Below are 22,763 nucleotides of genomic sequence, written 5' to 3'. Positions count from 1 at the left end.
GTCTGGGCACCTCAAACTTGTTTTAAATATAGAGAGTAGAAGGAAAGTTGTCCAAGTTAAAGAATGCAGAAGATTTTAAATGTTTGTAGTCCACTTGGTCTCTCCTTCCCCAGAAGCCATCCCAACCCAGAGTCTTTTCCATGGAACAGTGGGCAATGATTTCAATTTCTGTCTAGAGAGTCTTTGACTTTGGGGTAGGCAATGCTCTCCTTATCTTCAAGGCAGAGTACTACCTTCAAGCACCCTTTCAGGAGGGAGGAGGGAAGTTGAGTTTATTCCTTGGGCATAGGCCCTCACCTGTGACCAGTCTTCCTCAGGCTCTACAATGAGTGGGAAAAAGAAAGTCTGCCTTGTGACAGTCTAGCCTATGAATAAATTCCAAAATATCAAATTCAAAAAAATAAAAAATAAAAATAAAATAAATAAATAAAATAAAATAAAATAAATAAAATAAAATAAAATAAAATAAAATAAAATAAGAAGGCTGGGCATGCTCTTGGATGTTTGGTGGAGTGCATGGAAAGACATAGGAAGAGGACAGAAAGCTGAGTGTGAGTACCCCTTTGCTTATTCCTCTCATTTGGAAACCCTGGAGAAAAAGGAGAATGCAGTGTGCTTGTAGCAAGTTCTCGCTCTCTGTCAGCTTTCATTTTCCGAATGTATTAAAACAGGGACAATGAAACCAGCCTCACAGGCTTATTATAATGGTTATTTGGAAAATCCTTGCTAAAGTTCCTGGCAAACGCCTCTACTTAATGTATTCAAGTTCCTTTCTCTTCTTCCTTTTGAAATCAGATAATCTGATTGTGAAGATACATTTCCACAAGACAACATGATGAGAAAAATTTGGCAAAGTGTCTAGAACTGTAATATGGTAGCCACTACCCATTTGTGGCTATTAAGCACTTGAAATGTGTCTGAACTGAATTTTTTATTTTATTTCATTTTAATTTATTTAAACTTACATTTAAAATCTGATACTTGATTCAAGTATTGGAAAATGTTTATGCATGTGTGGAGCAACTTGGGTGTGTGAATCTCCTTTTTCAACCACAAATTTTATAAAATTGAAATACAGATCAAGGATTTCCTATGAAAATTTAACACTTGAATAAGATGTGCTGTAAGTGTCAAATGCCAAATTTTAAAGACTTACCACCAAAAAAAGAGAATGTAAACTATTTCATTAATAATTTTACATTAATAATTTTTACATTGATTATATGTTTAAATAATATGTTGGGTAAACAGAATATACTATACAATTAATTTAATCTGTTTCTTTTTACTTCTTTAATGTGGTGACTAGAAAATTTAAAACTGCATGAATGACTTGCAGTATATTTCTATTGGATAGTGTTGGCAGAGGATAGCACATAATTGGATTGAGTTTTCTTACCAGATTTTTTTTTATTTTGGCCTTGGTCAGACATTTCATTAATTAAGTGAACACCTATTCTAAGCTAGGGATAAAGGAGCGATTGAATCATAAATAAGCATAAAAACCAACATTGTAAAATGAGACAATTACAAATAATTTTCAAGAGTACAAGGAAAAAATATATGCAGTAATGAATAAGGGAATAATTAGGCAAAGATGGGGGCTGTTTCCTTAAATGAGAGCAGGCAGAGAGACTCCACGAGAAAGGACATCTGAGTTAAGATTTACAGGGTAAAAATGAGCTAGAAGTGCAACAATTTAGATGAGAGGAACATTGTACAGGAATATTAAATGGTTGTGCTCAAGGTCAGACAGCTACTCAAGAGTGAGGCTAGGATTATATACTCAGATTGGTTAGTCCCCAGAGTCTGTGATCATAACCATTTGTGAAATGCTACTTTTCCTTCTGATAATAATATTGCCCTAGTCTTCTAAAGGAACAAAAATATCGCCACTGACTAACTGCCCTTTTCCTGCCCTTATTGTATAGAACCTATCTCATTAGGTTATGAATGTGGCATTCTTCAGTTAGATTCCTAAGGGCAGGAATCAATACACATATGCATGTGGTATATCTTGGAGCAAAGTATCCTTTTCTACTCTTTTTAGCATGTTGACTTTCTATGACAAGGATAAACTACAAAGATTGCAGAAATGGTGGAAATTATTTCTGAGGAAAGGAGTTAAACAGGTGTATCTTTCCAAAGCTATGACTTAATGGGGTCAGGCTAACAAGCTTGAGGGAATAGAAATGACCTAGTGGGAAAATAAGGATAATTCTGAGAGAGGGACACTGTGGATTTTGGAGCAGAGGCCCAACCAGCACTACAGTCCCATGGAGAGTTATTAGATCTGGAAAAGCAGCCATCCCGTGAGACTTCTGTAGACTGAAAAATTGATGTAATCTGCCACATTACGTTTCAGAATTTCATAGGCAAAACTCATGAGGACCACCACCTTTTTCTCAGATTTTGGGTCTCTGGTATTTCTCTTGAACTCCTAGGGACTGCTGTGAAATTACAAATGTATGGTGTGGAGCCATTTAAACTATGAGACTTTGCTTGATTTTTTTTTTTTTTTTAATGCTGTAACTAAAAACCTGAAATCTGGTTGGCCTTTGCCTTACTTCACAAAAGGAAATGATTAAAGAAAATCTTCATAAGTACAGAAACAAAGATGGAGGGAAATGACCCCAGTGTTGTATGAAAAAGCATGGAGGGGTATTGAGATTCACAGTTTTGGAGAAAGACCAATATAGCTATGTCAAAAGAATAGTTTAAGAAAGAACTCATTTTGTATAATAAGAGAAATTCTATATCTAGCTCTGATCTCTTCTGTGGCTCCAGGCTTATAGGTACAATTGCCCACTTGGCATACAACCACCAACAGAACAAAAAAATCTCATGGTCATCCCAAATTGAACATAGCTAAAATAAAACTTTTGGGTTCTATGCCTAGTTTTTTTCCCATCTAGGATATTGGCACTATTTAAATGCTCAAGCCATACCTTCTGGTATCAATTCTGTCATCAAGTACAGTTAATTCAACCTCCAAAATGTATTTTATTTTATTTTTTATTTTTAAAGATTTTTATTATTTATTCATGAGAGACACAGGGAGAGAGAGAGGTAGAGACACAGGCAGAGGGAGAAGCAAGCTCCACGTAGGGAGCCGGACATGGGACTTGATCCCTGCAGGATCACTCCCTGGGCCGAAGGTAGCGCTAAACTGCTGAGCTACCAGGATGCCCTCCAAAATGTATTTTAAAACTTCTTTACTTTTTTTCCATCTCCAGAATCATTACCCCCTAGCCCAAGATGCCATCATTCTGTATGGCAACAACTGCCTCTGAGCAGGTGTCTTGGCAATTCATTCCCAATTCATTCTTCAGGTGGCAGTCACAAGCCAACCCAGATCCAAGAGAAGTAACATTGACCCCCAAGCTCTCAGTAAAAGGAGTGTCAAAAAATTTGTGGTCATTTATTTTTAACTACCAGCCTCAATCTTACAGAAATTGGTACCCATTGTAAAGCACTTCCCTTAGTATTCCTACTGCTTCTGGTCATACACCCTGCCCAATATGAAAAAAGAAAAAAGTCTACACTAACTGCATCTTTCTACAAAGTCCATTTTTTGCATGGTTTACCTACAAGAACTCAGCAAGCCTGCCTGTTTAGACTTTGAGGTGACTGACTCAGAACAGGCCCTTACTTCTATATTGTTAGCTCTTCAGTTAGCCTTTGGCAAATTATTTAGTCTCTCTCGGGCTTGGTTTCCTCATGAATTAAGGATCCTTATATCTCATCATCTCTAAGTGCCTTGCAATTCAGCCAACAACAATGTGAGAACTCACAGACTATGGATATATAGCTAATAACAATTTTTTAGTTGCATTAGTTATGAGATCAGCTTCCATTTTATCTTTTCATAGAACACGATGCAAATCTTCTGAGGATTTGAGCTGTCTTGCCATCCCTCCTCCTCAGCATCCCCAAATCATTCCAACCAACTTTAGATGATATGGTAATTTCTATAGGTAATTTTCTAAAAGCTACTTTCTCTTTTTTGGCCCAGCCAATTTATCCCCATTCCAGTTTTCCAAGCAAGCCCCTATCTGATTTGGCCCTTATTTTTCCTGCAATGTCTTCTTTTCTTTCTGACTCTTCCAAATTTTTTCTTCAGTTGTCTTAGCATAAATTTATAACAAAAAGCAATTTCTCCTCTGTTTGAATTTCTTTTGCTCGTGTGTTAAAAGTGCAATGCATGTTGAAGTAGAGAACGAAGTTTCTTTTATATTTGGGTGTTCATTTAAGCTAAGGCAGAAGACAAAATGCATTTTTCAAAACTATTTAAATAAAAATTTTTAAAATCCATTTTCTTTGAATTGCTTATAAGGAGAAAAATTTATTTATTTTTTATCTTCAAGCCTCTTTTTCTAAATGTTGGCTCTGAGACCTACCTGAATATATCACATATATGTAAATAAACATAACAAAAGTAAGGTCTTATGAAAAGACATTTAGTATTTTTAATAAAAATAAACAACTATCAAGTATTAATAATCAAGAGGATTGAGGTAGCTTTTTAATTTTAATTTTTATTTTTTTTAAGATTTTATTTATTTATTCATGAGAGACACAGAGAGAGAGGCAGAGACACAGGCAGAGGGAGAAGCATGCTCCATGCAGGGAGCCTGATGTGGGACTCGATCCTGGGATTCCAGGATCATGCCCTGAGCCCAAGGCAGGTGCTGAACCACTGAGCCACCCAAGTGTCCCTGAGGTAGCTTTTTAAAAGAAACTTTTTTTTTTTTTTAATTTTTTTTTTTAATTTTTTATTTATTTATGATAGTCACAGAGAGAGAGGCGCAGAGACACAGGCAGAGGGAGAAGCAGGCTCCATGCACCGGGAGCCCCACGTGGGATTCGATCCCAGGTCTCCAGGATCGTGCCCTGGGCCAAAGGCAGGCGCCAAACCGCTGCGCCACCCAGGGATCCCTAAAAGAAACTTTTTATGGCAGTAAACATATGCATGAAAGATTGCACAAATAAGTATATGATTTGGGGAACTTTTCACAAACTGAAAACACCCATGTAACCAGCCAAAGGATTGACTTTTATCTTGCTAAAGGACTAATTCTCAGTGATGAGCTCTTGAGATACTCATGTATAGTTGTCCTACATTGTTATTAACTTTATGTAAGCATGAGGCTATTCCTGTCAACTAAATTATACATCCAATATGATTTCTACAATAGGACTATAGTCTACACCTCATTTTTTCTACCACAGAGCTAGCTAAATGGCCTGAACTGAGGACACCTTCAATAAATGAATATGAGCTATATTCAGACTCAGTTTATTAAACATTAATACATGCCAATTTTTTCTTTATATGCTTTATTTCTTAATTCACCTTCTACATCACTGACCTAAGTGTTTTAGCTGATCCCAACCTCACTGGTCAAATGGTATTTCTTTTTTTTTTTTTTTTTTAAGATTTTATTTATTTATTCATGAGAGACACAGAGAGAGAGAGAGAGAGAGAGAGAGAGAGACAGGCAGAGGGAGAAACAGGCTCCATGCAGGGAGCCCGACGAGGGACTCGATCCCGGGTCTCCAGAATCACGCCCTGGACTGAAGGCAGCCCTAAACTGCTGAGCCACCCGGGCTGCCCTCAAATGGTATTTCTTAAGACTCTTCTTTATCTACTCTTTCACTCTAACTGAGCTCCATTGTTCCCATGTTTTTTTTTTTTAAATATTTTATTTATTTATTCATGATAGTCACACACACAGAGAGAGAGAGTGAGAGAGAGAGAGAAAGAGGCAGAGACATAGGCAGAGGGAGAAGCAGGCTCCATGCAGGGAGCCCCACGTGGGATTCGATCCCGGGTCTCCAGGATCGCGCCCTGGGCCAAAGGCAGGTGCTAAACCACTGCGCCACCCAGGGATCCCCTGTTCCCATGTTTTTTAACTAATATCTATGTGCTGAAGACTCTCAAATTATAACCCATAATATCATCAATGAATGGCATTGGTGGCCCCAATTAATGGTCTCTTGCTAGCCATACCTTTGCAATGTGACCTTACAACTGCTCCCATCATGAGGCAGAGTCTATTTCTCCACCTGCTGAACTTGAGCTGGCTTTGTACCTTTTTTTGGTAAATAGAATACTAGGGAAGTGATGGTATACCAATTGGAAACTTAAGGCTGGTGTATCAATTGCAAACTTAAGGTTCTATTTACTCTTGGAACCCTTTTTCTAGCCCAAGGCACCCCACTAAAGACTAAAAAAACACAGAGATCATTACACCAACCGACAATCAGCCAAACCCCAGCAGCAAACCACCTAGCCAACACAGAGCCGACTACCTATACATTAGGGAACCCAGACAAAAGCAAATAAAACTCTCACCTTAACCCAAGGTAATTTGCCAACCTGAAGAAATGTAACATGACAAATAGTTATTGTTTAAGCCGCTGACTTTTGGAGTGGTTTGTTACACAGCAATACCTAGCTGATATACCAGTTTAGACTTATATATAGACATACATTCAACTACCAGACTGATGTTTCCATATAAATGGTCCATAGTCATCTTAAAAAACAAAACAAAACAAAACAAAAAACAAACAAAAACAAAACAAAACCAAAAACAAGTCTACACTAAACTGTTGATTTTCATCCCCAGTTATAAAACCTCCTCTTTTGAATCTTTTTCTCTTGGAAAGTAACTCTACTCTACAACCAGATCTTAAACACAAAATCTGGAAGATATCTTTAATTCCATCTCTTGCCTATAGAAGTAGCTTCCTATCTGATTTCCCCACTCTACCGCTAAACATCTCCAACCCCTTTTCACACAAAACCTAGTTTTGACTTTAAAAATCCTACAAGATCATGCCACTATTTAAAACTCTTCAAAGACTTCCCACCACAGTTAAAATCAAAACCAAATTTCTTATCACAGCCTAGGAAGTCTACATGACCAAGTCCTTGCCATTTTCCTGCCACTATGCCAGCCACATTTATCCCAGCCACAGTTGCCTTCTTGCTTCTAGAACAACCAAACTCCTCCCATCTCAAGACTTTCATTCTTTTTTTTGTTTTGTTTTTTGTTTTTTGTTTTTAAGATTTTCATTCTTGCTATTCTGTCTGTACAAACCACTTCTCTTACTCCTTGTTCTTTATCTGGTAGGCTCCAATACATTCTTCTTAGGCTAACTCTTACCACCTCTTAGAGGTCTTCCATGGACGCTTTCCATTTTTTTTTTAATTTTTATTTATTTATGATAGTCACAGAGAGAGAGAGAGAGAGGCAGAGACATAGGCAGAGGGAGAAGCAGGCTCCATGCACCAGGAGCCTGATGTGGGATTCGATCCCGGGTCTCCAGGATCGCGCCCTGGGCCAAAGGCAGGCGCCAAACCACTGCGCCACCCAGGGATCCCCATGGACGCTTTCAAGTGGTATTCCTGCTCCACTTGTTTTCTTCCACCAGCCCATCTAGTCCAGCTCATTGAAATTATTACAAATTCTTATTCATAGTATATTTTCTTTCTTAGTATATTTTCTTTTTCTTCCTCCTTTTCTTTTATTTTATTTCTTTCCTCCTTCCTTTCTCCCTTCCTTTCTCTCTTTGCCTGTCTTCTCTACCAGATTAGAACTCCATGAGAGCTGAATATTGCGTTTACTTTGTTCATTTAATATCATCAGTGCTTACCATAATTTCTGTCCCACAACAGGCATCCAGTAAATATTAGTTGAATAAATGAATTTAATACAATCCCTTCCATAACAATATCAGATAGATTTGTGTGCACTTGTCAGAAGGGAGTGTTGTAAAGGGATAGGGGGAAAAATGCCCCAATTCACAATTAGTTGTTTCCCACCCTTGGATTGTAGCTGCAGCTCCCAGAGTCATGTCCTCATGAAAACAAATCCAGATGTAAGAAAGAAAGGGCAGACAATAATGGCCTTTCCTCAGGACCTCTTTCTTTAAAAAAAAAAATTTTTTTTAAAGATTTTATTTATTTATCTATGAGAGACACAGAGAGAGAGAGGCTAAGACATAGCCAGAGGGAGAAGCAGGCTCCTCACAGGGAGCCCAATGTGGAACTCGATCCCTGGACAGGGATCACACCCTGAGCCAAAGGCAGACGCTCAACCGCTGAGACACCCAGGCATCCCAGGACCTCTTTCTTAGCAGCAGAAAGCAAAACATTTCCCAAAAGCCTCCAGCAGATTTTTAGTTATATTTCATTGGCCATAGTTTGGTTCTACTCCTACTTCTAGACGTCATTTGCTAAGGAGATCAAGACTGACACATCTGGTCTGCATCCATCACCATTCATCACCTGTGTGGCTTGGCTTGTTGCCACACAAATGCATCAAGATTTGGTATCTGTGATAGAAGGGGAGAATGGAAATTGATGATGCAAGCAACAGTATCTGTCACCGCCATTCAATTATCCTGTGGTTTTTTTTTTTGTTCCACTTTATCCTAGAAAGTATAGGTGTCATAGATTTAGTACATGGACTAGGAAACTCAGAGTTCAATTTCATGACATTGAAGGTCACAAGGTTACAAACTATATTTCTCAGAAATTGATGAACCCATGTTTTACTCAAAGAATTTCAACCTCTTACCTCCTGGCAATGGGTAAACTTAAATACCAGGCATAGTAAAGCAAAACAAAACAATATAATAAGGTACTGTTCTGATAATAAACCCAAAATTGTCCTTATAAATATATCCAGCCATGTTTTAAATTCAGTACTTGAAAAACAAATACGCTAATATCAAAATAAATCACTTTTGCTAAATCTCAATGTTCCTTTCTTGATAGAGACAACTTTTATTTTCCATAAAATTAAACCTGTGTGTTTCTGTTTCACTGGTAGTCATACAAGGGTGCTGAAAAGTGCGCATACACTAATGGAAGCAAGTTTGGCCTGGTGGAACAGCCTTTGCCTAAGAAGTGAAAGACTGGATTCTACTCTTGTTATATCCCCAAAATGGCTGTATACAGTTAGGCAAGTCACTTCATTTCTTCTTCTGGGAAATGAAGAGATTAAGTAGACTGAGAGCTAAGTTCCAAAATTTTGTGATTATATTTGATATCCTAATTGAAGCCAATATATTGGTAAGAATAATTGATGTTATAACAGTCCCCAAATTATAGTGGCTTAACACCATAAAAGCTTATTTCTCACATAATGGTCCAGTTGGATTCATGATGCTTTCCTGGTGTCTCCTCCATGCAATGTTTCAAGAGCCCAACTCCATTCACTTTATGGTGCTACCATCCTCTGTATTTGGCTTTCACAGTTTCTATAAGAGAATACAAAAAGAATTATACTGGGGGTATTATCGGAGACACGTCAATTTGGGCAGATGCATTGTCCAAATCTTGTCACGTGGCCTCAGACTAAATGTAAGTGGGGCTGGGTAATGTAGCCTATAAGACCAGAAAGAACTAACAGTATTAGAGAATACTGGGCCAGTCTCCGCCATAAACATTTTTGGAAATATTTCTTTATCTGAATTCCAAGTAACTAAGGGTAATATTAATCTCACTTTGAATATTCCAATGTGTCACTGCTTGCTCTGTATTCAACAAGCCCCTCATATTACTACTATGTTTTATCATGAATTAATGCTTTTTATGTCTGTGTCTCACTAGTTGCTGGCACTACCTGAAAGAGGGATCTTGTGTATTTCCTCTCTATACCCTCACGGCTAAGTGTAGTGGATGGTATCTATTAAGGATTGGAGATCCTGGGAAAATCAGAAAAAAGAAGATATCCCCAACTGCTTTGTCCGGATGCTGGTGGTCAGCACTCATTCCCAAATATCTATTTTGATGAGGGGTGATCTATAAGGTTTGATTTTTGTGTCTGTATGGGAAGGGCAGGTTGCTAGAATCCCAAGATGCCCATACCCCAGAATTAGATAACATCCCTGTGGAAGTCTCAGGTTTTCAGCATACAGGCCAGGGATGCACACATGAGCTTCTTTTATTTCAAGTTAAGAATGCATTTTAATGGGGATGTTTTTAATTGAACAATAATAAACATTTATCGAAAGCCCAACTTCTAGAAATATACTCTACAATACAGTAGTCACTGGCCACATGTAGCTATTAAGATTTAAATTTGAATTAATTAAACTTAAACAAAATTTAAAATGCAGTTGCTCAGTCACATTAAGCACATGTCAAGTGCTGAATAGGCACATGTGGCTAGTGGCTACTCCATTGGACGATGCAGCTATAGAATATTTTCTGGCATCACAGAAAGTTCTACTGGACAGAAATGCTCTAGAAAATCCTTCTATATAGTGTGTCCAGCCTTCTTCATCAAGTTATATCACCCCTATTTGTTAGAAAATATGAAAAACTCTTTTTAGGGTATCAAAAGAGGACATGCATTTTGCTAACATTTAGACATATACATGCAGCTTCTTAAAATAAATTTTACATATTTGAAGGGTCAGTCCACTTTGGAAAGCTAAATTTTGTATCTCTAATATGAATGGAGTTTTAACTGCCTGGAGCTCAGCCAGCATTATAGACTAAAGATTAAATAAAACCACAAATCTAATATCTCCTGACATCTTCCAGAGAGAAAGAACAAGCAATAGGAGACCCTTTTCAGATAACAATAGAAGTAAGTATGAACTAAAGAAGAACTTTGCCTATTTTTAAGAGTATGATCGCCAAGTACATATCAATTTAAAAATAAAATTCTATATTACAATATTCAAAGAACTGAAATACTTATACTCCTTGTATATGTTAACCTGTAAGCTGTATAATAAGATATGGCATCATTTTTATTTCCAAGAGAAGTTAGTCCACCCAAAAGGATAGTGAATTGGCCAGGAACCTATTCCATTATTGGTCCAAGAGAGACAAGAATCCTATCTGATCATCAGAGAGGCCATCTGGGCTAGTTATTAAGGCTGTTCATAAAAATTCTAGCTCTACTTCTCTAGGAATATGAGAGACTTCACTTCACCACCGTCTAAAATAAGACAAACCAGATGACTTGGTTTGCACAGTTAAATATGAGCAGGAATGATGTATGTCTCTTCCAGTGCTAGAATTTAAGTTCCTGTGCTTGGCTGATTCCTCCTTTCTCCCCATGTTGACACAGAAGCCCATACTGGAGTTTCTATCAGCAGAAATCCATTAGTGATTATGATGAAAAAAGGCCCTGTAATTTGTACTGGACAAGTAGCAAGTAAAAGAATAAACTATTACTATGTTAAGCCATTATAAACATGAGGATGTTTGTTACTGCAATATAATCTAGCCTATTGTGATCAGTACATCACCCAAATCCAGGCCATATGGCTCAAAATGGAAGTGATGAGTTCTGAGCCTTTTGTTTCTGTGAATAAAAATAGAAAAGCTATATGTGTGCAGGTCAAGAGTGAGAGGCAAGGGATCAAGTTTCATAAAGTCAATCCTAGCCCTGACTTCCTATAGACATTAAACATAGGAAGGAAAAACAACTTGTTTGTGTGAGTGTAAATGGTATATAGAGGCTTATTTAAGTTCTGCTGCGAGGTAGGGCCTCTTTTTCCATCTGGTTGAAGAAAAAAATGCTATATAGGCTGTGGATATCTAAGATACTCTTCCTACAAGAGGCTTAAAATTTTCATTCCCCTCTTTGTAGATATGCTAAGATCATTTTTTTTCTCCTTTAAGAAAAAATAAACCACTGAGATTAACATCCAGCTTGCTGAGTCACTTGTCTTCCACTTGAATTTTAACTACAGAGACCTGAAGGCAGCAAGGAGAGACACACAAAGACAGAGAGATTTAGGGAGAGGAGAAATATTGATTCTAGAGAGAAAGAAGAAAAACTATTAAGTCAAATGAGAAAAGCAAAAATAAGATTTGAAAGATTTGGCTATGACATCAGTTTTCTCATTCTGTAGTGGAAGTTCTTTATACAATATTTTCATAAAAACTCTAATTGATTAGGTTTTCACAGTAGAAAGAGCAAGGTCATTAGAATGGGAAAGACCTAAGGTTTACAGCCCAGCACCATCACTACCAGCCATCTGACTAACAAAAGTCAGCTCTTTTAAAATTAAATCTTTTACATCTGTAACCTGTAAAGTGTTCAAAAATGTTAAATAAAAATGTTAAAGTCAACACTTTTCGGAGTCATGATTTCCTCATCCATAAAAAAGGGAATAGGAGCACCTGATTGGCTCAGTGGTTGAGCATCTGTGTTCTGTTCAGGGTGTGATCCTGGGATCCTGGGATCGAGTCCCACATCAGGCTCCCCGCAGGGAGACTGCTTCTCCCTCTGCCTATGTCTCTGCAACTCTCTGTGTCTCTCATGAATAAATAAATACTTTTCTGAAAAAAGGGAATAATAAAACTTAGCACATAAGTTGGTAGGAAAAATACAATGCTATAAAATATATTAAAGGACACTGGAAAGTGCCTTGGTACCAAGCAGAGATCACTGTTTCTTTCTCTCTTCTGACTCACATTGTCTCTTCTTTATTCTACAAAGATATTTCTTTCTCCATAAGGTTTTCTGAGCCAGCAAACTGTAGTTCTAATTCTGCCACTTACTGGAATACTGTGTTAAGTTTTTCATATACTTTACTTAAGACTCATGTAATTCTATGTAAGTTTACCCTCATTTTACAAAGGAAGAGATTTGGAAAGAGTTAAAAATTTGCCCAAGTTCACATAGTCTTTTAGTAATCTAATGTCACAATGACGAGGTCTTGCAAACCTCAGTGGCCCATAAACTACCATTTGGTATATCTTGTCAACCTATGAGTCAACTAGGGAGTTCTGTTCATTTCCATTGGCCTCAGCAGGGCCCACTCATGCAATTGCAGTCATCTAGGCTTAGCAAATCTCTCTAGTCTATGGCCAAAGAACAGTAAGTGAGCAGCAGGAAATGGAGTAGTCTCTGGCTTCTTTATTGAATGAAATGCTGACCATAAGCCAGCAAATGAACCTTCCCTGAACCCTATGCCAGGGACCTTCTTTGATTCAATGCCTTAAATCTGTATAGGCCTGCAGTAGGGAAATGAGCAAGCCCATGATTCTGACAGAAAGACTGCCTCCATCTCCGTGTTATCCCTGAGAGAGATGACTAACAGCAGGAAGAAGCTTCCTAAGAAGCATCTAGTCCCTATCACTTCAAAGGAAGGGCACTCAAGCTTGGGAATACACCAAAGTTAGAGAAGATTGAAGTTGATACTTCAATACAGTGCCACACCAAAATTTAGTCCATGAACTAGATATGCTAACATTAACATCACTTGGGAGTTTGTTAGAAATGTGGATTCTTGGGCTCCACCCTAGACCTCCTGAATCAGATTCTAAAAAACACTTCTTTCTTTTTAGAGATTTTATTTATTTTATTTGAGGCAGGGTGGGGGGGATGTTGCACATGCACTGGGGGAAAGGGACAGAGAAGCAGAGGGAGATGGAGAGAATCTCAAGCAAACTCTGCACTAAGCATGGAGCCCTATGTGGGGCTCTCAATCTCACAATCCTGAGATCATGATCTGAGTGGAAACCAAGAGTCTCACACTTACTCAAGTGAACCACACAGACACCCTTAGGAAGCACTTCTTTAACAAGAATCAAAATAGAATCATGCCATTGAAATAGCATCCATAGGTGGATTCATGCTAGTAGGAGTTAACGCTTCAAGGCCCAGCACCTTGCTGAGTCTCTGACCTCCCAGCCAAGCTCTTAACACCTTCAGTTACTCAACTGGTCTTACTCTCTAGAATCAGCATCAATTATTTTTGCTTACTCCATGTGCATTTCCCTTCCTGTCGACCTCACTCTGAGACAACTCTCCTCCCCAATTCCCAGGCCATGTGTTTTGGATGGGATTTATCATGGTTCTGGGAATGGACATTTGATCCAGGTTACCCAGTTAGAGCACAATACCCTTTCAGCCACAGTGACTGGTTCTGGAAGAAGTATATAACCTGGAAATGGCCAATGAAAAGAATTGTCAGGGATATTTGTTGAAACTATTGGGAAAGTAGCGTGTTCTTTTCCACTGTTGACCACAGCTGGTGGAGTCTATCTGAGAACGAAGTCAGAGCATGGAAGATAGGAGATACATTTTTAATGACATTATTTGAGCACCTGAATCCAGCTTTGCTTGAAGCCCAGATCTAACCCTAGACTCTTTAATTATGTGTTAATATGTTCCCCTTTTTGCCTAAATTATTATAATTTGGATTTCTAGGGATGCCTAGGTGGTTCAACATGTGGTTCTGGAGTCCCAGGATCAAGTCCCACATCGGGCTCCCTGCATGGAGCCTGCTTCTTGCTCTGCCTGTGTCTCTGCTTTTCTCTTTCTCTGTGTCTCTCATGAATAAATAAATAAAATCTTTAAAATTTTTTTGGATTTCTATAGCTTGCAAGTGACATAATCCACATATACAAAGCTACCCTATTTTCCAATCTTGCTGATCCCAAACAAGTCCTCATCTCTCAGCTTCCACTCTCTCTTCTGTTCCTTATCACCTGTGACATGGTCATTTTCCAACTTCCAAATTACAAAATGTTTGTAATTGTACTTGTCACCATGATCACAAGCCTAATTATCATGAGATAATGCTGGTCATGTCTCTAGAGATTTGGGCAGACCTAATTCTTTCCAAGAGTAACATAGACCTGAAGTCTTAGGTTCTATCTAGAACTTCACTATTCAGGGTGTGGACCAGTGGCATCAGCATCACCTAAGATCTTGTTAGAAATGCAGAATTTCAGGCACCACCACAGGCCTGCCAAACATAATTTGCATCTTACAAATCTCTAGTAATTCATGTACATAAGTGGTAGAAGTAACTGCCTGGAAGTTAGAAGACTAGTCTTATAGTTCTTCCTCTGTCTCAGTTTTCTCACCTGTGAAATGAACAGACCAGACTATTTCAGAGATTTACTCCAGCCTGGACTTTCTAAGATACTCATGTTTTTCGTGTCCTTAGCTCAAACAGACTGGGACAGCCTAACATACAGATTAATAGGAAAAGCAAGGGGCAGAAAAATTAAAGAATGCCTCTATCAGTTAGAAAGCAATTGGTTGGACTCTGTGTGTAGAATGATATCCACTTCCAACTAGAAACTATTTTTATTTTATAATTGAGAAAACAAGCCCAGAGAGGTGAACAGGTTTTCAAAACACCACACAGTGCAGTTACAGCAGAACAGATGTGAGAAGATACAGTAGTGCTGAGAAGGTACAAAAGAACAGCAGGTAGTGTTTGGACACTGTTGCTCTGGAGCTGGGCTGCCTAGGCACTTATTAATGGGTGTCCTTGGGAAGATCCGTAACAGTTCTTTGTCTCAGTTTACTCATTTGTTCAGTGGACATTAAAATAGTACAAACTTCATGATGCTGTAGGAAAGTAAATCTGTAAAGTGTTTAAATTATACCAGCAACATATAACATTTTATATATGTCTGTTAAATAAATAAAAATAAATCCTGATCCCTGTCTAGAGTGATTTCCATGATACACTGCAGCTCTCTATACTGTCCGTTCTTTCCTCATGAGATTTCTTTAAACACCAGACAATGTGTCTGAAACCCTACCTTAGTTGTTTATTAAATTACTACGATCTTTTTAGCATGGTGAACATGAATTAATATGAATTTAATATGAATTAGCTACCTGACAATCCATTCTTAGTAGAAGCTACCATGGCAACAGATTAGCTCCACTACCATGTTGAAAGGAGAAAGAGATTTATTAAAGGATTGAGTGGATAAATGAACCAAAAAGAAATAAACAAGATAACTCCTATTCATCAGTTCATCTAAGTCTTACCCACAGTAATGGTTTGAAATGCTGGATATATTTGGGAAGTTTTGAAAACCTTATCAATATCCAGGGCTCACTTCAACCCAATGAAATCAGAATTTCTGGAAATGGTACCCAAGCATGAGTTTTTTAACAGCTTTGTCTAGTAAGCCAAATGATGTTTCCCAATGATATCAGGTTCTAATTTCTGGAAAATGTAAATATGATTTCATTTTTAGGAAGGGTCTTGCAGATGTGATTAATTAAATTGAAGATCTCGAGATGAGATTATCCTAGATTATCTAGGATGAGGCTTAAATGAAATCAGGCTTCATGTACCCTTACAAAAGAGAGGCAGAGAAAGATTTGGACATATATGCACAGAAAAGAAAGTGATGTACACTTAGGATGAATGTGTATTCTGCTATTGTTGGGTAGAATATCATATGGAAATCTGTTAGGTTTTAGTGTGTTTTAGTGTTGTTCAAGTCTTTGAAACTTAATCTTCTATTAAGGTCTTCCATCCTTATTGAAAGTGGGGTATTGAATTCTCCAACTAATATTGTTGAATTATTTATTTCTCCCTTCAATCTATTTGTGGTTCTTCTGTGATGTATTATTATGTCTTCTTGAACAATTGACATTTTAATTATTCTAAAATGTCCTTCCTTCTTTGTCTCTAGTAACAACAGTTGTCTGAAAATCTATTTTATCTGTTATTAGTATGGTCAGTCCAGTTCTCTTATGTTTGTTTGCATTGTTTATCTTTTTCTGTCTTTTTTATTTTCAACCTGTTTATATCTTTGGCTATAAAATAGGTCTCTTGTAGGCAGTTGGGGGTATTTGAACAATTTGACCAATCTCTACCTTTTGATTAGAGCATTTTATCCATTTACATTTAATACAACTGATAAGGTAGGATTTATGTCTGCCCTTTTGCTATTTGTCTTCGATATGTCTTATGTCTTTTTCCTCTACTCCTCCAACTGCCTTCTTTTCTGTTAGATATTTTTTAGTGTACCATTCTAATTTCATTGTCATTTTTTTCTTATACTGTATTTTTCTAGTTGTTTTCTTAGTGGTTACCCTATAGTTAAATATTTCATTTGAAGCAGTTCTGCTAGCAACAAATTTTCTCAGTTGTTGTTGTTATCTAGGAATGTCTTAATTTCTTTTTGAAAGATAGTTTTACTAATATAGAATTCTTGGTTGGCAGTCTTTTTCTTTCATCATTTTGAATATATCATATCATAGCCTCCATGGTTTGTGATGAAAAATCAGCTGTTAATCTTATTCAGGATCCCTTGTATGTGATGAATCACTTCTAGCTTACTATTTTCAAGATTTTTCTTTGTGCCTTTTGATAGTTTGATCACGATATATGCAAGTGGGACTCTCCTTGAGTTTTCCTACTGGGAGTTCATTAAGTTCCTTAAATATTTACATTAATGTAATTTCCCCAAATTTGGGAAGTTTTGACCATTATTCCTTCAAATATTTTTTCTATCCCTTTCTTTCCTCACTTTCTTGTATTCCCTTTAGGTATATTTGGTATGCTTCGTGGTGTCCCACTTGCCTTTGAGGTTCTGCTAATTTTTTTAAAGATAGTTTTTTAATTTATCCATTTGAGAGAGAGACCACGAGTGGGAGTGGGGGAGGGGCAGGGATAAACAGACTACCCACTTAACAGGAAGCCCAACATGGGGCTCCATCCCAGGACCCTGGGATCATGACCTGAGCTGAGGGCAGATGCTTAAATGACTGAGCCACCCAGGCACCCCTCTGTTAAATTATTTTTTCTTTCTATTTCTCAGACTGAATAATCTTAATTGACCTACCTTTAAATTTTCTAGTTCTTTCTTTAGCCAGCTTAAATCTACTCTTGCCCTTCTCTAGTGAATTTTTTATTTCAGTTATTATAATTTCAAGCTCTGGAATTTCTATTTAGTTCTTTCTAAAAATAATATCTATCTCTTTATTGATATTCAGTATTTGTTTGAGTCATTTTTCTAGTATTTTCTTTTAGTTCCTTAGACATAAGTTCTTTTAGTTCTTGATATAGTGATAATCACTAATTTAAATTTTTTGTCCGGTTGGTCCCATATCTAGGTGTCCTCATGGTAAGTTTCTCTTGATGGTTTTTCTTCTGCTTATGGGCCATATTTCTTTGCATATTTCAATATTTAGTTAAAAACTGTACATTTAAAGTAATATAATGTGGCTACTCTGGAAATCAGATTCTGCCACCACCACCCCCAGCATTTATTACAGCCACTGTTTGTTAGTTTGATGACTTTTCTAAACTACTTCTGTAAAGTGTGTATTCTTTGTTGTGTGTGGCCTGAAGTCTCTGCTCAGCTAACATAGTGATCAGCTAATGAGTGGAGAGATTTCCTTAAATGCCTGGAACCAAAAATCCTCACAATCTTTGCATAGAAGCTCTGTTGGTGTGCTAGGGTAGTGTTTCAACACTCTAGCAGGCAGTTTACAACATTGCCCTGGTCCTTACTTTCTGCTTTTGCAGAATCTCAAGGTCATGCAGAAAATAGTACCTTCTCTGATCTTTCCTGGGCATGTGCATCTGTATGAATTTCTAGATTCCCAGGAATGTATGGGAGTTTTTCAAAGCCCCTGTGCACATCTTATTTCTCAGGATTTCCTTTTAAGTATTTTTGTCAGCACGTGGTTTGCCCCAACTATTATCAATACTGCCTCAGGCGGCTGCTATGTTAAACATTTGCTGCTGATTGTTTTTGACAAATGCCCTGGAGAAAACACTGTTGGCCCTGAGTTCTGAGTCATATCAAAGAGAAGGGCTGCAAGTGGTAGCTTCCAGGGAACTTTCAAACAGGTAGAGACAATTCTCTTTGGATGGGGCTTCTGGAGACCTCCAAACCAATTAAACTCCCCTCCATTGTCTTCTAGGCTTCTAGGTTTTCAAGGCTACCACAGAAGTGAGGAAGGGGAGTAGATATAGAAAAAGTTAAATGGTATGAAATTTGCTGTTCTTACCTAGATCTAGCCATTTTTCTCAAATAAATGCTCTCAAATTGTTGCAAGCCTTTAGTTAATTTCCACAGTTCTAAAAAAAAAAAAAAAATTGGTTTTGACAATTTTTGCCAATGATTTCATTGCTTTTATGGAGGAACAAATTTTGGAAGTCCTTACCCCACCATCACAAAAGTGGCTCTGCCATAAACACAATTATATTATTGAAATGTTGACTCCAACAGGCCTCCTGCCCAGATGTTAGCTCTCACATCTCATTTTTCTTTTTTTTTTTACATCTCATTTTTCAATCTTAATCTAGACTCTCTCCAGCATTACCCAGAAAAGCAAAAGAGTTAAAAATACATTTCAGTATTCTTTTTTGCTCTTCACTACAAAAAGAAATACAATTTTAACAGACTGGGCAAGCAAGTTTTTATAATTGCCAAGACATTATAAGGTAGTCAATGTAGGTAGAACATTGAAGCCCACCCAAACCAAGTATGCCTTCTTAAAAGTGTTTTGAAATAATTTTATAATTTTGCTATCTCTATTTTTTAAAGAAGATTAATAAAGTCATATTTAAAAATTAAAAAATAAAAGCGTACATCTTAGTTTTTATTCTTCTCCAAAGTAACTATTTTCAGTTTTAAGTTCTTGGTGTTTATAACTTTAATTTTAATATACACTTCTATTTCTTTTTGATTTATGAACTTTGAATAAAATGTATTAACTCTCTTTTATTAAAGATTAGGACATGATCTAATTGGGTCTTTCTTATTCAAATACTCAAACCCTCTTTTTTTTTTTTTTTTTTACCAAATTTTGGTTTTCTGTCAATTAACTTTATAATTTTATATATAATCATATATGATTAAAATTTATTTCTTTCTTCTATCAACTTTATGCTAATTCTATTAAATCTTTACCATAGAAAATGAGTTAATTGGGGCTTGTATATTAAATGACACCTCTCTACCTTGTCCCTTCATCAGTTCCTCCTTTAACTACCACATTCTGACAGTTCTACCATCACTTTTATAGGTGAGAGCTCATAACATTCATATTCTGTTAGGAAAACATAGTGAAGTCTCTTGTGCTTGACCTACAGCTTGATTATAAACTTTAAAAATCAATAAATGGCATTTATAGCATCATGATTATATGAATACTATTTACTGTAGAACCAAGTAGTGAGTCTTTAAGTATTCCTATGACACCAAATCTTCACACAAAGAAAATAATTAAGCACAAGGGATAGATGGAAGCTCCTTCCTTAAGCTCCATCAAGAATCGCTCAAAATTGTGTCATATTGGGACCAAAAATGGGGATAGCTTGTTTTTCCTAGCATTTATAGGACATTTTAAAATTTTATTGCTGCTCAAAGAGATCAATCTTATCAGACGAATACACCTTTTAAATTACACTATTTGTTAATTGATCTAATTTTTACTGATTTATTTCTATACTTGCTTCCTAGCTTTGATCCTGGGAAAGAAATCCTATGTTATTTCTAACATTTATTATATCCCTAGGCTTCCTGGATTTTGTGGATTGTTGTTTTGCTGGCATATAATCCCCAGAAAATGTTTTTATTTGTAGACAGAGTGCATAGGAAGTAAACTTCCTGATTCTGTGTATGTCTGGAAATGTCTTTATTTTGCCTTTAATTCTTTATCAACATTGGGCTTAATACATATTTACAGATTGCAACTTATTTTTCTTCTAACACTTCAAAATTTATTCCATTGACCCCTACTGTCTATATTTGCTGATAAGAAGTTGAATGTTGATGTGATTTTTGTTTCTTTGTAAGCAACCATCTTTTTGTCCTCTATAGAAGTTCTTAAAATCTTCTCCAAGTAAAGTGGGAAATTATGCAAAAGAAGCAGCATACTCATTATGTGGGATTAATTTATCAGTGAACAATGCTAACCTATTCTTATTAATAACTGAGTAGTTATTTAATAAAAAGTCATTGAGATGATAGGGAGAAGGAAAGGGGCAATATAAGAGAACTTGATTATCATTGGTCATAACAATAAGTCAAATGATCGTCTATTTTATGAATCAAGAATTAACAATGTCTGCATACTATTTAGAAACAAAAAATACCCAAAGGAAAAGCTACTGTCATTGAAAATTGTTACCTATATATATGCTTATATATATCACATATATAAACAAATATATAATGTCGAAGGGAGAAAGTGTTATGAAGAAAAATAATTCAAGGTAAGGGAATAAAGAATGTTAGTGAATTGAAGGTTCACAAGGTTAGCTAGCTTGGATTCTCAGAGAAGACTCATTTGAAAAAGAAACATTTGAAGAAGTTAGATATGAGATGATCTGGGGGAGAGTGTTTCAGGTAAAGGTAATAGCAAATGCAAAGGTCCTGAGGTGGAACTGTATTTGACTGTACAATGAATAAGAAGGTTAGTATGATTGTAATGGTGTAAGTAGAGAGAGAGTGTGGGGAAATGAATTTGGAGAAGTGGCCAGAAGCCTGATCTTATAGGTTAGGACAAAGACTTCTTAATGTGATAGGAACCATTAAACATTTTTTTAAAAGATTTATTTTTTAGAAGTGCCATCATGGTAGCCATGTGAAGAAATCAGGACTAGAGAGCAAATCAGGAGGCTACTGTAATAGCCCAAGTGAAAGATGAAGGTGGCTTCAACTGTGGAAGTTAAGAAGTGGTTGGGTTTAGAAAATGTATTTAAAATAGAGCAATGTTTGCTCATAGGTGAGATGTACATGAAAGAGACCAGTGAAATAAGACAAGATTTTCATCGTGAGGAAATAGGTGAATGTAGTTGCCATTTATAAATATAGGAAAATGAGGAAGGGACCCATTTTGGAGTTAAAAACCACAAATTCCACTTGGTACATGCTAGGTTTTATATCCATATTTGCTTTATATTTATTTATTTTTTTAAAAGACTTTTTATTTATTCATTCATGATAGTCACAGAGAGAGGAGAGAGGCAGAAACACAGGCAGAGGGAGAAGCAGGCTCTATGCAGGGAGCCCGATGTGGGACTTGATCCCAGGTCTCCAGGATCATGCCCTGGGCTGAAGGCAGCACTAAACCGCTGAGCCACCCAGGCTGCCCTATTTGCTTTATATTTAAAGCAGGGATTGAGTTGGAAGTTGAATGGACCAACCAGAATTTAAGAGATAAATCAGGGCTGAATGTGTAAATATGAGAGCATTAATAGATAGATGCTATTTGAGATTCTAGAACTAGATAAAACACCAAGAAATGAGTGCATAGAGAGGAGAAAAGGTACATGACCCAGTCCAGAGGTGGGGAGATGAAGAAAAGCCAGAAAAGGAGAATTAAACAAAGATGTTTTTGAGTGCTAATTTAGCCAACAGGACACCTGCTGAGATTGTTAATTAAGAATGTAAGAGATGAAGAAGAGTGGAGGAAATCAACTGAGGCATATATGTGTTCGGTTTGAGGATGCCTTGATCCTGAAATCTGAGTATTCAGTAAGAGGCTAAGAATATGACTCTGAAGCTCATGAGAGAAGATGGGACTGGTAATACAAAATTAACAGTCATACATATACAGACAATGGTTAAACTCAAGGATTTGAGTCACATTCTTTTAATACAATATGTGGAGGAAGGAATAAGACATTGGGTTCTCTTTATGTACAATGGAGAGTACAGGAGTCTGGAAAAACCGGAATTCTCATGTATTATTTTAAAATTAAAATAATTATTTTACACATATCTCAGAGAATTGTGAGAATAAAATGAGACCATGTGTGTGATCATATTTTATCATTTGTACAAGGCTATACAAATACAAGCTGCTAAATTTTCTACTCTTTGGCTTAGAGTAGAGAAGTTTTCATGGTAGAGAGTCAGGACGCATTCCTGGACAAATGGAGCTTCCAGAGGGCTTGTGTGGGGCTCAGGGAAATGTACAGCTTCACCTGCTCTGCATCACAATTTGGTTGCTTCAACTCATCTGCTATGGAAAATGAGGACAAGGGAGAGA

General features: G+C 36.9%; 1 long non-coding RNA gene across 8 annotated transcripts in view; it reads right to left on the bottom strand.

Annotated features, from left to right (window-relative positions):
* The window catches only part of LOC106557702, a 130,446-nt gene that overhangs the window by 101,102 nt on the left and 6,581 nt on the right, over positions 1 to 22,763 (bottom strand). For all 8 annotated transcript variants that reach the window (XR_005377591.1, XR_005377594.1, XR_005377595.1 and 5 more), the window contains exon 2: positions 9,159 to 9,276. This is a non-coding gene — a long non-coding RNA (uncharacterized LOC106557702). The remainder of the gene's footprint in view (positions 1 to 9,158; positions 9,277 to 22,763) is intronic.

This window comes from Canis lupus, chromosome 24 (genome assembly GCF_011100685.1).
Source record: "Canis lupus familiaris isolate Mischka breed German Shepherd chromosome 24, alternate assembly UU_Cfam_GSD_1.0, whole genome shotgun sequence".
Classification (NCBI taxonomy): domain Eukaryota; kingdom Metazoa; phylum Chordata; class Mammalia; order Carnivora; family Canidae; genus Canis; species Canis lupus.
Note: the sequence above shows the minus strand (reverse complement) of the source record. Positions and strands in the feature narration are given on the sequence as shown.